This window comes from Lycorma delicatula, chromosome 3 (assembly GCF_047948215.1).
Source record: "Lycorma delicatula isolate Av1 chromosome 3, ASM4794821v1, whole genome shotgun sequence".
NCBI lineage: Eukaryota > Metazoa > Arthropoda > Insecta > Hemiptera > Fulgoridae > Lycorma > Lycorma delicatula.
The window spans coordinates 175702158-175714390 of record NC_134457.1 but is presented as its reverse complement, the minus strand read 5'-3'; positions in this window follow the sequence as shown (position 1 = coordinate 175714390).

Here is a 12233-nt window from a genome sequence, read left to right as displayed (position 1 = left end):
AAATATTTTTGTATAACTAATGAAATTTACACTTTAACAGTTAAGAGTATATGCAGTATATGAATTTATAATTTAAAAATTATGAATTAAACAGCGTAAATTATTAAGTATATGAATTTATAATTTAAAAGTATTTTTATATGAATTTTTAGCGATTACGGAGGGGTGAAATTGAATTCTGTTTTTGTTTGGAGGTATGAGAAGTACGAAATACCATTCACCTAAAATTTAATTTCGTTCATTGTAAATATAAATAACTATATATCTATGAATTAAATTTGTGGCTCAAAAATCTCCAAAACTATTAGATCAAATTCATTGAAATTTGATCGCTACAGAAGTGTATCTAAAGTTGTGGATTTAAGAAGTCGATAAAGATTGGTTGAGACGTTCATGAGTTATTCTCAATTGTTCAAAAAAAAATTGAAAATTTTATAGCACGAAAATCTCCAAAACTACGAAATTAATTTCAAGGAAATTTAGAAGTTATGAATGTGATAATTTGATGAAAACTGGTTGAGTAGTTTTTCTGTTACGCTCAATTTAAAGCCAACAACAGACAACATAGCCTCGATGTCAGTTACGCTGAATATTTTTTTTTAGTGTGTTTTTCATACGCGCTTATGCAGTAACAGTGGTGAGTTAGTTAAACTTGATTTTTATTTGTAGAGTCCAGTCGTTATTTTTCATTATTTCATCAAATTACGGGTATAATAATTTAATTTTCTTATTTACAAAAAATATAATATTAAATTTAAAAAAAAATATATATATATATTTCTTTTAAATTTCTTATTTAATTGATGTTTTCTTTATTCTTATAAAAAAAATTACACAAAACAATTATAAAAAAAAATATTTTAAAGAGTATAACGAAAAGAGTGAAACACATTTCATTCTGCGAAATAACGTCTTCTTGAGCCGAACTGCACAAGAATTTTTTAGTTTATCAAATGTAGTGAAGTTATAAATATAACTTTCTTATTTCAGTGTTGCGGAATTATATACTAGAAAAATGTGCACTAAAATGGATTTGAGTTTTTGCAGGATTATTTTATATATTTATTTAATAATGATGAAAGAGAGATCATCTGGGGAGAAACTGGTCCAATGTAACTACCCTACAGCGAAACAAAGAACCATTTCCTACACGATTTTATTTCTTGGCTAATATCTTATTTGCTACTGATATTTAGAACTCGAATGAACTGCATAAAAAGAAATGTAATAATAAAAAATTTGCTATTGTGAAAAAATCCCAAAAGTGTTTTGGTAATTTGTATTTCTTTTTAATGCCACGGAGCACAATTCCTCGTATTATTAATGCGTATATAGAATTATAACGAAAAAAATGTTTCTTATTTTTTTACCAGCTTCTGTTTCATAAATTTACTAACAGAAAATAATGAGATGCATGTTTTACGTTTCTTGTATTACTTAAACCCGTTTATATGTCGACGTAAAAGGTTACCTACAGTAAAAATGAGTGATTTTCCATTTATAACGTTGATAACGATGATAAACTTGTAATAAAATAACTGTCAATTAAATTTTTAATGAGACGAGCGTAGGCAAGAATGCTTCACCGTCATGTACATTTAAAAATCAGCAGTTCTGCAGTAGGCAAGTAATCATTTTACTTATAAATACTTAGGTTACTGGTAAAATGCGTTCCAACAACTTATCGTAAAATAAATTTATTTATATATAAAGTCATTTACACTTTCTAGTTAAATTAAAAAATTTTCAATTTCAGTAAAACATAATATATTTGTTACATATACATGTACATATATATTTGTTAGTCTACGCTTATTTAGGTTAAGTGTTGAATACTTTTTTTGTTAGCTAGATACTGTATTATAACTAATGACAAAATATTACCGAAAACAAGCTGTTTTATCGTTATAAGAATAGAATGAATTATTATATGTCTTTAAAAGTATTAACTGAATGTTACTTTTTCCTATGTGTGTTTGAGACTTTATTACTTATGACTGGTTCACTTAACAGTACAGAGTCAATATCATTATTTTATATTACAAGTTTTAAGTATCATATTAAATACATAACGTACATTCAATCCAATTTCTGAAATTATTTAGTTTAATTCATTATAATTACGTATACAATTGATATAAAAGTGCTAGAAATTTCGTTGCTGAAAACAATTTTCACATTTTATTTCTAGCAAAGTGGATTATGATATCAGATTATGTTTTAAAGATGTAGTTTTAGTCAAATTACGAGTTGTGCAGGCAGTTTTAACTTTTAACTTCATCAACTATTCACTTCAAAACAAGGAAAAAAGTTGATTTCTTTTTTTTAATTTTCCTCTGGGAACACAAACTAACTCTGAAAGTAAAGGTTATGTAGCCTCATCGACAAAATACGAAAAGTTCCTTGTTTCTAAACGAAAACAAAGGACTTTTACATATATATATCCAAACTTAGCATACATACTGAATAACATTTACACACACACACACACACACACACACACACACACACATACAGAAAGAGAGAGAAAGAAAGAGTGAGAGAACATCCTAACAAACACACTTTTACAAAGTTTACGGTTTGTAATACAGTGACTGTTATTACAGTTATAGCTTTAACTTTTAATAAGAATTAAAAAAAAAAACGAAATAATGCCTGTATCATTCTCAAAATAGTACCTCTGAGAGTAGTAAGTTAGAACTCGCCTACACATGGTCTTTATTTCCTTATCAAGGGTATTTTTTGCTATTCTTCCCTCAAACAAATGAATATCACTGAAAATCATAGTTTACCTTACTTTTTTCACTCCAACATTTTATAGATAATTATTTTTTTAATATATATCATTAAACAAATATACAACATCATTATTATTATTATTGATGTTGTTCTTGTTGTTTAAATAATGCATTTAAATTAAATAACTATAATACATTTATAACGAAATGCATGGACTTTGATATTTGATATTATGTTGATAATTTTACAGGTATCATGATTCCATACATGAATAATAGAAGACATAATTTATTCAAGTATTATCAACTTAGCAGACTGTTCAATAACTAAATGTACAAAAAGCTTTAATTTAATTAATGAAAGTGGATTAGATATGATAAATGAAAATCTTTATTAAGAAAAGGGTTAGAGAATTTTACAAATAATTCGTTTAATTGTATTATTTATACATGTTTTATTACCTTCCCGGTCCTGACGTTTACACTGTAATTTATATCAATATTACATATCTCACTTTTCTCTTTGCAGAAGTTTGCAAACTGTTAGTATAAAATTTGGATTATAAAAACAAAATTAATGTTAAGATAAACAAGGATCTCTCTAAATTCATTGACTGTAAAAGGAATGTGTCATTAATCATTATTATCAATTAGAAGTTAATACAGGACAAGCTAATGGTATTCAATAATTTCTGTTTTGTGGAAGAAAAAGTAACGAACTCATATAACTGTGTAATTTATACTAGTTCTCTAGCAAAACCATTGTACTGTAGATATTTTTCCAATCTTAATGGAATGTGATTATATTTGTTTTTATATGAAACTATACTTTGAGATTAACGGGAAGTAATGTATTGAAAAATAATGATATTTTTAACGGGATTGATAAAAAAACGCACCGGGTTGATCTAGTGGTGAACTCTTCTTTTCAAATCAGCTGATTTGGAAGTCGAAAGTTCCAGCGTTCAAGTCCTAGTAAAGGCAGTTACTGTTATATGGATTTTAACACTAGATCGTGAATATCGGTGTTTTTTGATGGTTGGGTTTCAATTAACCACACATCTCAGGAATGGTCGAACTGAAACTGTACAAGCTACACTTCATTTACACTCATACATGTCATCCTCATTCATCCTCTGAAGTAATACCTGAACGGTAATTCCCGGAGGCTAAACAGGAAAAAGAAAGATTGACCAACAATTTTCTACCTCTTTTTTTAGGCAAAGCATTTTGGTTAATGTCGGAAAAAAAACTGTTGTTAAATATGTATTAATAATAAGAACATTAGAATGTAGCTGAATATTCATATTGAAAGGTAATATCCAACAGTTTACATGTGATCCTAAAAAAACTGAAAGTATTAATGAAGGGCTGGATGTGTATTAAACATTTTAGAATAAGCAATAACTAATGATATTCAGAAATTTGTTTTTAAATTCACTGACTTAAGTCTAGAATGATAACTTTTCTAAACGAACTTACATAAAAACTTTTAATAATAATCAAGGATTAATTTTATTAGAATATCTTAGTCGTACTCATTGAACTGTTGTAAGCAGAAGATATGGAAAGGTAAGATTTGGAGATCGGAAGGTTTTTATTTGACTTTTCTAAATTAAATTAATTAATAAACTTTCTCATTTAGACCTTATATTTGTAATTGGAGGTTGACACTTTCTTTCATAATAACTCTCAAAATATTCTTTCCAATACCAATGAGTAGATCTTTTGATATGAAATTACAGGGATTTTTTCACCTAACAATAGAGCAAATGCGCACGCAATGGTACGGTGTCTATTTGAATAAAAAGCTGTATCTGTATATTATATATAAATATATAATATCATACTGATTATAGACCCAAACACATCCATCGTTAAATAAAATATTCAAACTCGATAATTACCTAACGGATATTATTAATAATCTCCCTAAATCCATTAACTTTCACTAATTTATGCTTTTACCGTATGAATTTAGGGTGATCTACTATTTGTTTTATTTTATTTCTCTTAATGTTAGAGCATTGCAACAGAGGTTATCATTTTTTTTGTCTTTTCTTTATTTTCTAAAATAATATAACTAATATATGGAACTAAATGTAACTTTTTATACAAATACAGCGAATTTGAGGAGTTTTTGAATTTTGAATACAGGTATAAACACCCGTATTCGGTAGGTAGGAAATTCCTTTGAACTCTGTAAAAAAAGAAACAGTATTAAAGAGAAAATGAAGTCTTTTAATGTCATCAGCCATTTTCTGAACTGTTGACTAATTTATTAGTTATTAAAAGAATATTTAATGAGTTGTATGTCAATGAAAATACTAAATAACAGTTAAAATTTCTTTCTAACATCTGCAGATAAAAAAAAAGCGTTTTCATCGTAACGAAACTTATCAGCAGATGTCAATTAAATATTGTATCCGTAAGTATTAATTATAGATGAAAATTTCTCTTATAAATGGATTTTTTTTCATTATTTAACAAACAAGATTATCTTACCAAATATTTCATTCAGAAACTAATAAACAATATTATGATAAAAATGGATCTTAATTCATTTTCCGTACCATTAGCCGTGTTTGTACACCGGTAATTCAGAGCAGATACTTTATAAACTTCAGTTTTTTTTCGTACACAAAATCTAAACTTTATCAGGATTCTAGACAATTAGCTATCAATTTTGTGAGTTATTAAGAATTAATCTGGATGATAATCTAGAGAGAGAGTAGGGTTAAGGTTAAGGTTAGAATTAGAGCTGACGGCGGTTTTAGTAAGATGACTATCCGTCGTACACATTACTAATAATACAGAACATGTGATGTGATGTCTCTCTTTAGTGTCTATGTTTCCGTTTAAACATAAATTCGGCCAAGTGTCTTACGATATGGTTTTAATTACTGGCATACCTTGGTAGTTTATCCCTAACCTCTCTCGACAAAAGTCTAACCTTAATTCTACCACTAACCTTAATCCAAACTTCTCTTCACTGAAGGGATTAGTATTTGAACAGGACTGGATAACTCATAAAACTGGTGGTAGCTGATTGACTAGAGTACTGAGGAAAACTGAAAATAGCGAAAAAATCGTTTGATAATAAATAATATTTTAAGTAAAAATTATAAAGAACAAAAAATTAAAAACTTTCTCTCCTACTTCATGACCAGCTGATTTCCGTGACTAAATGGTAGTATCTCAACCTTTCATCCGGAGATTTCGCGTTCAAGTTCCCGGAAAGTCTTAGATTTATTCACACGATAGAAAAAAAGTTATTTCATTATCATCATTTGGCAAGGGTTACAATTTTCCAACCAAAATAAAATGGAATATAGAGGTGTTAATTGTTGCTGGGCTTTTTCTCTTGTAAGTCAATTTTAGACATTCAGCACATCTATTCATTGTTTAAAGAAAATAAATTATAGATACATAAGTGTAGCAAAAAAAAAGTATATATATATATATAAATGCTGAAGGGAGTATACTAGTTGATGAAGTACATTCGTTCACAGCTTGTCTTTAATAGAGAGCAGTTTTGACGTAAACTTGTAAATTCACATCTTGTTTCCATAAACGAAAGATATTAGCCTCAATTTAATTATAAAACAGCGATGAAAATATGTAATCATGTGCATAGGTTTTTCAAATTAATATATCATATTGTTATTTTTATATTTAACATATTGGAAACAAATTTAATCATATCAGTCACTGAATATATACACATTTTTCTTTTATATTGTTAACTTTTTAATAAATAAGTTACAAAAGTAATTATGCTAGTAAGAATTAATTTTTAATTCAAAAGGAGTCTTTTTTACTTCCTTGTACGAAGTAAAGAAAGTATTGTGATCGCGAAAAATTTCTATTTTCAGATTGCAACAGAAATATCCATTTTGACCATCCCTGAGTTCATTTTGACTAGTTTCGGCGTGACGTTTGTACGTACATATGAACGTATCTCGCATAACTCAAAAATGATAAGCTGTAGGATGTTGAAACTTTGGATTTAGGACTGTTGTAAAATCTAGTTGTGCACCTCCGGTTTTGAATACAATCGACTGCACAAATAGTGTTCAAAAAAGTCCAAAATCCTAAAGAATTAGGATTTCGGACTTTTCCTTAACTGAAGTAATAAGTCCTCATTGAGAGCTTTTCAACGATCGTATGTGGTAATTATTTTCATTGCTTCCAGAATTATAACCAAATAAAATGTTAACTAATGAAGTATTTGGATCTTACAAGGGAAGAAACATCGGTTCAAATGAGAATTTATCTCCTATTTTTTTTAACTTTTTTAATTAATTTTTTTTTTTACCTTTTTTTTAATTTAAATATATTGATTTAATGATAATTATTATCCCGAGATTGTAAAACCGTTTTACAATAAATAATTATTCAATAATAACAATAAAAAAAATAAATAAATGAAATAATCAGAAGTTATTAGAAAAATAAAATTTTATGTACATCGATTATTTAATATTAATTAAAAATTATAATTTAAAATCTTATTGTTTTTGAATTTTCTAGTTTAATTTTATTTAGTTATTCAGGAATTTCCGTTTAATTTTATCTACATTAAAGTTAATTACAGATTGACTGAAAAATAGACCCTCACAAGAACAACATACACACTGAGGCATATATGCCCGATCTTTAATAAATTGCAAAAAATTCTTATTTTTTAGTTCATTACTCCTCTGGTATTATCGGACAATATTCTCCCTATGTCGGAATTAATCATTTCGTTTATTTGTGTTTTGTTGCTAGATATAATTCTTCTGATCTTAATTTGTGTACGCGTCCTCTAGTTACCAAATAATTTTTTTCTGTTTTTATATTCATCATCCTCTCTTAATTTTTCATTCTTCCCTTGTTCTTAACATTTTTTTGCTCTTCATATTAATCTTCTTGTAGTTTTTTGTTTGTTGAGATGTACATCTTCGTTTCTTCGTGTTATCTATCTTTTTCCTGTATGATTATTTCTTTTTCATTTTTGATTATTCACCAAATAATCCAATAATAAAAACTGAATATTTTTTATCGTAAGGTCGAATTTAACATTTGTAACAAGTATACAGGAGTTCACTCAACGAAATCGTTTAATTGTCATTAACTTTTATTTATACGACAAAACAGAAATCTAAAACCTTTGTTAATCAGCAACTCACAAAATTATGAATAGTACTCAACTAGTAATACGAGTAATAAAGGGAATTTTACTGTATCCTAATATTTCATGTAAGACTGCTGAATTAATAATTCTATGAATATTTGATGTTAATAAAAAGTAACATTTCAGCAATTTTGCAACTGTCCACTTTATTAAAGAATTGGAGAATCTTATCTCACTTTCAAGTGAAATAAGTTAAAATGAAGTGCAGTAGAAAAAGTGTATATGTAGTTTAATAGGCGTACAAGGAAATCATGTGGTGTCCATATCAGATTTTGTTTTTTAATGGAGCACATTAAAGTCCCACAGTAAATACTATAAACATATTCAGACTTCAGTAGTGGTCTGACCTAGATGTACTGATACTGAGCACTCAAAAACGACTCAACCAACTTACATTTAATTTAAATTTAACTGCATGTCCAAATTTAAATTAAAGTGATGTAGTAGTTTGGAGATTTTTGAGCCTCAAAACCTTGTATACAGGCGTATATATATATATATATATATATAAAGCACATCCCGTCAAGTATTTTTCATGATTTAATATTTTTAATGAACACTGAAAATAAATCGAGTAACTATGAGGGTTACTTGGTCGGTTCCATTTTTACTTCCTTGTACAAAATGCAAGAAGTATTATGATCGCGAAAAAATTCCATTTTCAGATTTCAACGGAAATATCCATTTTCACCATCTCTGCATCCATTTTGATTAGTTTCGGCGTGACGTCTGTACGTATGTACCTCAAAACGATTAGCCGTAGCATGTTGAAATTTGAATTTAGGAATGTTTTAACATCTAATTATACACCTCTCATTTTGATAGCAATCGACTGGAACAAATGTGTCCAAAAGAGCCCAAAATCCCCAAAAAATTGAATTTTAGACTTTTTCTCAACTGTAGTAATAAGCCCTCATTGATTGATTTTCAACGATATGTCACAAGTGATACTTATTTTTATTGCTTCTAGAGTTATAGACAAACAAAACTTTAATTAACGAAACATTTTGATCTTACAAGGGAAATCAGTTCGAATCCGATTTCATCTCCATTTTTTAATTTAAATATATTGATTTATTAATAATTATTAACTTGTGTAAAAAAAAATTTGCTATAAATAATAATTCAATAACAAACAAAAAAAAAACATGAAAAAATACCAGAAGTTATTAATGAAATAAAATTTTTTTGTTCTTTCATTTAAAAAAAATTTGTATATGTAAATTAATAGGCGTACAAGGAAGCCATGTGGTGTCCAAATCGGATTTTTCTAAAGGGATCCCATTTTAATCATGACGTATTGTTTTTTCTGCATCGAATTTTACAGGATGAATTCAATAAGATACGGAACACTATTAAGAATACTATTTAAAAATTTCACGTCTTTTTCTTTGAGATCGAGATTATAAAGTGTTTGCAAAAAATATTAGCACAACATAAATATGTTTAGGCGTACAACTGTATATTGAAAAAAAATGTATTTTATTGAAATAAAATTAAACTTCATGTAGTAGGTAAATGATCTTATAATTGTTAAAGCTTGACAGAATGTGTTTTGATTTAATTTTTTGCATAGAGTTGAAGATGGAACTATACGCAGAGTTCCATTGTATATTGTTTCTATTTGCTCCTAAATAATCCGTTTTTTTTTTTTAAATAATTTTTAAAATAAATTTGGAGACAAATTTCTGTTTTGAAAAGCGTGGTTATATGCGTAAGATTATCTAAAAAAAAAAAAATGTTTATTTAAAAAATCCGCATATATCATGTGGCTTTAAGTTTCCTCATTAATAGCAAAATACGACAGGATTTTTTTATTTTGCTGAATTTTTTTATTAAAAATCAGCTTCTATATTAAAGCTGATTTGAAGCTGATATTGAAGTAAGTCGTATGACAGAGTATCACTTGAAATAGGTTCAGCCAATAAAACATGAATAAATACTAGTAACTGGAATAACATAATATTAAATCCATTATAATATGATCAGGCAGCTGAATATCACTGCAAAGCGAAGATTATTAGAACTTTATAATAAAATATGGCGGGATGGAACGTACCCGCAGCAGTGGAAAAAAGCCCATGTTGTTCCAGTACCAAAGAAAAATAAAAATTTAACAGACCCCAATAGCTATCGTCCTATTTCTTTGACGTGTGCTATGGGAAAAATACTGGAAAAAATTATTAATAATCGACTCGTCTGGGTTTTGGAAAAAGAAAACCTAATATCACCGTATCAAGCAGGTTTTCGGCAATACCATTCTACCACTGATCAAACGATCAGCTTAGAGGACGTTATATATAACAGCTTCATTAAAAGGAAACATTGTGTCGGAGTATTCTTTGATCTTCAGAAGGCTTTCGATATGACCTGGTGTCATGGTATAATGCTCCAGATACATGAATGAGGCATTGGTGGCAATCTGCCTATACTGCTCAGCAACTATATGAATGATCGTACCTTCCAAGTATTCCAGTACATTCCAGTAGAAATCAGCAAAAGCGTCTATGTTGATGATCTGGCAATTGTGTATGCCAGCAACAAGACTGCTGTGGTGAGGTACAAATTGCAACGAGCGATTAATGCTCTAAATGAAGTTGCAAAGAATAACGGATTCCAATTCTCACCAGAAAAAACGTGCTGTGTACACTTTTGTAGGAAGAGAATTCCTCATCAAAGTCCTGCGTTGACAATTGATGATGATCTAATACAATATAAAGACAGCGTAAGATATTTAGGACTAGTATTGGATAAATCTCTTATATGGGGATTACATACACAGGACTTGAATGATAGATGCAAAAGAGCCCTAAACATTATAAAATGTTTATCGAACTTAAATTGGGTCTCAGACAAAGAGACATTATTGAGATTGTATAAAGCATTGGTTCAATCTAAACTAGACTACGGATGTATCGTATATTCATCCGCTAGAAAGTCCCACTTAAGAAAGTTAGACGTAGTTCATAATAGCGGAATAAGATATGCAACAGGCGCTTTCCGCACAAGTCCGGCGGCTAGTCTGATGTCTGAAGCCGGAATAATACCACTACATTATAGAAAAGAGATCCTTTTGTTAAGATATGCAGCAAATGTATGGGCTTTCCCTGCTCGTATAAATAATAAATTGTTTACGAATCATCCTATGGCTGCAGTATATGAACATCGTGCTACCTATTCCAGACCAGCCGGAATTAGGTACCAAGAATTAAGAAGAAAATATGAAATTGCTATACCAGAGACACTAGCAATTTCTACTAGAGAAATACCGCCATGGCTCTTGCCAGCGGTAAATACAAGTTTGGATCTCTCTCAAGGAGAAATAAAAAAGAAACCAGCAGTGATCATCCAACAGGAATTTTTGGCAACCGTCAGTAGTTACGAATAACATATCAGAATTTATACTGACGGTTCTAAAACCGAACATGGTGTTGAATACTCAACATATGTAAATGGAGAAGCCCACTTTTGGAAACTGCCAGATGTGGCCAGTGTCTACACGGCAGAACTCACTGCAATTCAGCAAGCTCTTCGCTACACTGAACACTATTGCGAAGAGAGAGTGTTAACATGTTCCGATTCTTTAAGTGCACTTGTCGCAATTCGGAACAAGAACATTAAGGATGTCCTAATTGCAAACATCCTGTCCATTTTATACGTTCTAAAACAACGAGGACAGCGATGCGTATTTGTATGGACTCCGGGGCATGCTGGTATTACAGGTAATGAAATTGCAGATTTCATTACCTGTAATACCTATACAGATTACCTGTAATACTATACAGATTAAATTAAATGTCTATATTAAACGCGAATAGCATAATATTTATACTCGTCATTAGCTTGATGTTTATTTAAAATTACAAGGCAATTATCACTTTCATCATGTGGAAAAAGTGTTGACAAATACGGTGTGGCTATGGTTTTAAATTATTTTACATTGCCGTTTAATTCATCATTTTGAAAATTACGTTTTAAATATTCATCTACAAGTCTATTATTTTCGATTTGCAATTCTTCTTGGTTTCTTAATTTCAATTGCAGTTGAATTTATCGTTTTGATGAGACTTAAAAACTTTAATGAAATAATCCTCTATTACATCACATTTATCATAAAACTTTTTTTGTTTTGATACCCACGAAGCAACAATAAGTAATCATTTCTTAAAACATTCGTACCGGTAATAATTTTATTTAATTCATCATTATCACCTTTAATCTCATAAATAGCCACGGTTCGGATGTGTGCCTCGGTTTATTATTGTAAAATTCAATTAATTCTTTTGTTTCTTTATTATGAAAGCAATTTTGAAATA